The sequence below is a fragment of the Lampris incognitus genome, chromosome 2, assembly GCF_029633865.1.
Source record: "Lampris incognitus isolate fLamInc1 chromosome 2, fLamInc1.hap2, whole genome shotgun sequence".
NCBI lineage: Eukaryota > Metazoa > Chordata > Actinopteri > Lampriformes > Lampridae > Lampris > Lampris incognitus.
In genome coordinates this window covers 144,875,433-144,881,639 of record NC_079212.1, presented here as the reverse complement: position 1 = coordinate 144,881,639, position 6,207 = coordinate 144,875,433, and the positions used below count along the sequence as shown (strand labels likewise).

Here is a 6,207-nt window from a genome sequence, read left to right as displayed (position 1 = left end):
ATCACGTCTGACCTGCTGACTAGAACGCGGTAGAGACGTTGTCTCCCATTATCTAGCCGAGGGTTGGGAAGAATCACGTGACAGATTCTCATTAACCCCGAAGCAGGCAGAGCTTCGTTAATGGCCACAGACTTGAAGGAAAACACGAGGGGCGTTTACATTCCATCTCTCAATATGAAGAGTTTATGAACCACATAAAAACATGTTCCGCCCTGCAGATGTCAGATGAGATGAGATGAGACAGATGTCACATGAGATGTTATGAGACAGATGTCAGATGAGATGTTACGAGACAGATGTCAGATGAGATGTTATGACACATGTAAGATGAGATGTTATGAGACAGATGTCAGATGAGATGAGACGAGACAGATGTCAGATGAGATGTTATGAGAAAGATGTCGGATGAGATGTTGAGACGGATGTCAGATGAGATGTTATGAGAAAGATGTCAGATGAGATGATATGAGACAGATGTCAGATGAGATGAGACAGATGTCAGATGAGATGTTATGAGACAGATGTCAGATGAGATGTTATGAGACAGATGTCAGATGAGATGACATGAGACAGATGTCAGATGAGATGAGACGAGACAGATGTCAGATGAGATGTTATGAGACAGATGTCAGATGAGATGTTACGAGACAGATGTCAGATGAGATGTTATGACACATGTAAGATGAGATGTTATGAGACAGATGTCAGATGAGATGTTATGAGAAATATGTCAGATGAGATATGAGACAGATGTCAGATGAGATGATATGAGACGGATGTCAGACGAGATGTTATGAGACGGATGTCAGATGAGATGTTATGAGACAGATGTCAGACGAGATATGATATGAGACAGATGTCAGATGAGATGAGACAGATGTCAGATGAGATGAGAAATATGTCAGATGAGATATGAGACAGATGTCAGATGAGATGTTATGAGAAAGATGTCAGATGAGATGATATGAGACAGATGTCAGATGAGATGAGATGAGACAGATGTCAGATGAGATGTTATGAGACAGATGTCAGACGAGTTATGGGACAGATGTCAGATGAGATGATATGAGACAGATGTCAGATGACATGTTATGAGACAGATGTCAGATAAGATGTTATGAGACAGATGTCAGGTGAGATGAGACGAGACAGATGTCAGATGAGATGTTATGAGACAGATGTCAGACGAGATATGAGACAGATGTCAGATGAGATGATATGAGACAGATGTCAGATGACATGTTATGAGACAGATGTCAGATGAGATGTTATGAGAAATATGTCAGATGAGATGTTATGAGACAGATGTCAGATGAGATGAGACAGATGTCAGATGAGATGATATGATACAGATGTCAGATGAGATGTTATGAGACATGTCAGATGAGATGTTGAGACAGATGTCAGATGAGATGTTATGAGAGATGTCAGATGAGTTGATATGAGACAGATGTCAGATGAGATGTTGTGAGACACATGTCAGATGAGATGTTATGACACATGTAAGATGAGATGTTATGAGACAGATGTCAGATGAGATGTTATGAGACAGATGTCAGATGAGATGTTATGAGACAGGTGGTTTAAAGTGGATTTGATTTGAAAGAACGAACATTTTGTTCAAATTCAATCTGCCACCACCTTTAGAGAATAAATGGACTTCGCAGTGAAGCACTGGTGTCCCCCTGAGCAAAACATACTGGTAGCTAGTAGTACCGGTAGACTAGTTGTACTGGTAGACTGTGGTTATACTGGGTAGAATAGCTGTACTGGTAGACTGTGGTAATACTGGGTAGACTGTGGTTATACTGGGTAGACCGGTTGTATTGGGTAGACTGTGCTTGTACTGGATAGACTGGTTATACTTGTAGACTGTGGTTATACTGGGTAGACTGATTGTACTGTTAGACTCTGGTTATACTGGGTAGACTGGTTGTACAGGTAGACTGCTTCAACTGGGTAGACTGGCTTTACTGGTAGACTGTGGTTATACTGGTAGACTGGTTGTACTGGGTAAACTATAGTTATACTGGGTAGACTGGTTGTACTGATAGACTGGTTGTACTGGGTAGACTGTGGGTGTACTGGTAGACTGGTTGTACTGGTCGGTCTGATATCAAATGGATTTCCAAAGCTCCCTTCCCAGTTGCTCAGGTTAAAACGTGTCAAAAGCCGCCGACCATAAGTTCCCTTGATAAAAGTTGAGCGGCGGCCACAGACCGGCATATCGACACGATGGACGGGACACAGAAGAGCAGAACAAGACAGAAAAGTGGATGGGGGAAGAGGAAGACTAAAAAACAACCTGAACTAACCCGGATAGCAAAATTGCTGTGGCCCGACTCGTCCCACACGACTCTTTTATCTGGCCCACATACCACGTGGAATCATGGCACTTGGGCAGTCCAACCCTGTTTGCCAGATCTGGGCCAGAACCAAAGCCATAGCAATGTTGCATGTGCCACATATTTGCCAAAGGTGGCCCTTATTTTTTTGTGATATTTGGGCCATATTCATCATTTACCACATGAGCCACTTCAGGGTCACATCCAGACTACATGTCTTTGCCAAAAAAGGCCCACGTTTGATTTGTCATATTTGGGCAATATTTGCTATTATACATGTGGGCCGCTTCAGACTCACACCCATTTTGTCAGGGCCAGAAGAAGGCCATCGGTGCCGCATCATTGCCTGAAGTGGCCCACATCCGGATGCTGTCTGGGAAGCGAACAGTCTTATTCTGAGTGACAGACGCACTATTTAGTATGATCATTTTATATGAGCTGTCAAGAAACGGACTCCATGTAAGAAATGACAGTTCAGTTGTTATGATTGGAACAAATTGTGGAACATAAAGAATGTAAACGTCAAAAATAATCCCCAGTCTTAAAGATGTCCGAAGAAATTAAAACAATGGAGGTAAGTAAAAGCGGCTGCAGCTTTTCTATTATAGTTATAGGGTGTTAAATAGAATTGCCTGATGTCTTCCATAGGTGTTTGGATTTATGTGATCTTGTCAGAAACTGCCATTCAAAGTAATGAGCTAATTATATATGAACTATCTGTCATGTTAACACTTTGGAATCTTACAAGTACTCAAAAAGCAACTCTTTTAAGTTGACACGTTTGTATTCTGAAGCAATGCACACTCAAGAAATCTAGATTCCTTCAACTGGGGGAAATCAGTTTCCAGAAAAGTGTCAAGTAACCTCAACTTTTTAACATATTTTACAGTGTGTTTATAGAGGAGAGCAAGAAGACAAAAGGAGGGCGAGATCCTCAGCAGTTGTGGAGGCAGACAAGAGGAGGAGCAACAATGAAAGGAAGCCAGAAGAAGTCACTCTACTGAAAGGCCGGGTGGAGAACTTGTCTATGCTCCTGGAGGAGCTCCAAGACAGAAACTTGTACTTGCAGAGGACTCTCGAAGAGAAGGAGGTCAGCCACAACATGTGGCAGGAGGAAAGGGAGTCTCTCCTCCCTGATAATGAGAAACTGGAGCTCGAGAACAAGATACTCGAAAAAGAGTCTCTCCTCGATGCTAATAAGTTGAAGGGAGCTCTCTATGATAAGGAGGCCAGCCTTAACACCTGTGAGAAGGAAAAAGACATTATCCTGTGGGACAAAGACTCACTTCTGCAACAGATAACCTTCCTCCAAACAGAAGCGCTCCTTAAAGACTTAAAGACAAAGAGGTTGAAAGAACTCTTGCTGATGAGAAAGTGGAAGTCCAGATGGCACTGAACAAGCACTTCACCTTCGAGCTTTCTCAATAAAAGGAGGAAAGCGAGCAAAGGATCACGGCTGCCCTCGGCCAGGCTGAGCAGGAGTTAAGGAGCAATCTCGACCAGTGGCAGAGAGAGAAACCTTGTCTCCTTGAAGAAAACAAGGAGGCTAAGCTCCTCCTGCTTCAGGCTCAAGGAGAAGTTCGGCTGCTCAAACAGAGCAGGGAGGAGGCAGAGCTGAGATGGACTGCTGTGCTTAGCCTGAAGGAGGAGCCGCAGTTCCCAGGTGCCGACTCGCTGGCCTCAACAACAAAGGCTAGCAAGAGTCGGGAGGACAAGGAGTTAGCCAAGAAAGACAAGAAGGAGCAGAAACTGTTGGCCAAGAGGGAGAAGCAGAAGAAGAAACTCTTGTCTGAGAAGGAGAAAGAAGAGAAGAAGGTGGCCAAAAAGGCGAAAGAGGCAGCGAGGATGCCCAAGAGGACCAAGAACTTTTCTTTCTTTCTTTGCCAAGAAAGGAGGAGTCTTTACTTAGTTAGGAGTAGTTAGTTAGTAGTAGTGTAAGTAATTGTAAGTAGTAGTGTTAGATTTATGTAGTATTAGCAGTAGTGTTAGTAATATTTTCAATTGTATTAGTTTTAGTGTTAGTAAGAATTGCATTAGTAATAGTTTATGTTAGTAAGAGTTTTGGTGTTGGGAGTGAGTATTAGTAACAGACAGTGTTAGTAATAATTTCAACTGTATTGGTAATAGTTTTAGTTTTAGTGTTAAAAGTTTGTGTTAGCAGTATTAGTAGTAACCATTTCAATTGTATCAGTCAATCCTTTTAGTTGTAGTAATAGTTTTAGCAGTAGTGTTATTAGTAATAGCCCCCCCCCCCCCGTGTTTTTTCTCCCCAATTGTACCCGTCCAATTACCCCACTCTGACTACCATATATGTCTCCTCCGATACATGTGGAGTCACCAGCCGCTTCTTTTTACCTGACAGTGAGGAGTTTCACCAGGGGGACGTAGTGCGCGGGAGGATCACGCTACCCCCCCTCCCCCGACCGACCAGAGGAGGCGCCATTTTGCACCAGAACGCTCACCACACATCAGCTTGAGGTGGAGAGGGAGGAACCATTGAGCCAATTACATGGGGGGGGTGATTAGGTGGCCAGATGGAGAGAGCCAGGTTGGGAATGTTGCCAGGACACCGGGGGACCCCCTACTCTCTGTGATCAGCGCCATGGGATCTTTAATGACCACAGTGAGCCAGGACTTCGGTTTACGTGCCATCCGAAGGACGGCGCCTCCTACAGCACGGTGTCCCCGTTGCTGCACTGGGGCGTTGGGATTTGATATTTGTCACTATTAGGACCAGAGGGAAAACTACCTCCTACTGGCCCACCAACACCCCTTCTGGCAGCAACTCATTTTGTCGGGAGGTCACCCATCCAAGCACTAGCCAAGCCCGTACCTGCTTAGCTTCGGTCATGTCGCAGAGCCAGGGTATGTGTTGGTATGGCTGCCGGCAAAACTGGGGAAAAGCTTCCCAAATTTGCGTGTCATCCTTGCGCAGGGCCCATGCTAATCCCTCTCTGTATCGTTCCAGTTTTAGTATATGTATTGCCGAAGCAATACATACTTGGTAGACTGGTTGTACTGGTAGACTGGTTGTGCTGGGTAAACTGTGGTTATACTGGGTACACTGGCTGTACTGGTAGGCTGTGGTTATACTGGGTACACTGTGGGTGTACTGGTAGGCTGTGGTTATACTGGGTACACTGTGGGTGTACTGGTAGGCTGTGGTTATACTGGGTACACTGTGGGTGTACAGGTAGGCTGTGGTTATACTGGGTACACTGTGGTTGTACTGGGTACACTGGCTGTACTGGTAGGCTGTGGTTATATTGGGTGTACTGGTAGGCTGTGGTTATACTGGGTACACTGTGGGTGTACTGGTAGGCTGTGGTTATACTGGGTATACCGGTAGGCTGTGGTTATACTGGGTACACTGTTAGAAAGGTTCCAAATGGCCATGTAGATCACCATTGGCACCGCCTCCCGTTGTGGGGCAGAACTTCCCTCGTTCTCCAGGAGAACGTCGGACCTGTTTAACTAACAGACCGAAAAGCAACATGAGGTCCTTCGAGCTGGGTGTCTTTGAAGCCAGCATCATTAAACATACTGTTCTGGTTCCCCCAGGTGGGAGCTGAGACTTAGACAGGTGTGGCCGTGTTGTTCCAACTCTGTTGTACCAGCGACACAGGAACTCCGCCCCAATCCACAGTGCACCAGTTCCTCCCAAGGCCTGAACTCCTCCCACTCGGTCGTCTCTGATGGCCGGGCTGTCATCTCCCAAGGCGACTTTGGAGGATGCAGAGCGAAACCCGGGCAGGTACTCGTGATTCAGGCTGTTGTCCTCCACCAGCAGTCTCCTGGGTAGCCACCACGTGAACGCAGCTGTGGGTTCATCCGAGTATTTTCAGTGAACCTGCCAATCCAA

General features: G+C 45.4%; 1 non-coding gene across 1 annotated transcript; it reads right to left on the bottom strand.

The window, feature by feature from the left end:
* Positions 1–5,234: 5,234 nt before the first annotated feature.
* Positions 5,235–5,342, bottom strand: LOC130108622 (U6 spliceosomal RNA). Its single transcript, XR_008809932.1, has one exon. It is a non-coding gene; the product is annotated as a U6 spliceosomal RNA (small nuclear RNA).
* Positions 5,343–6,207: the final 865 nt, after the last annotated feature.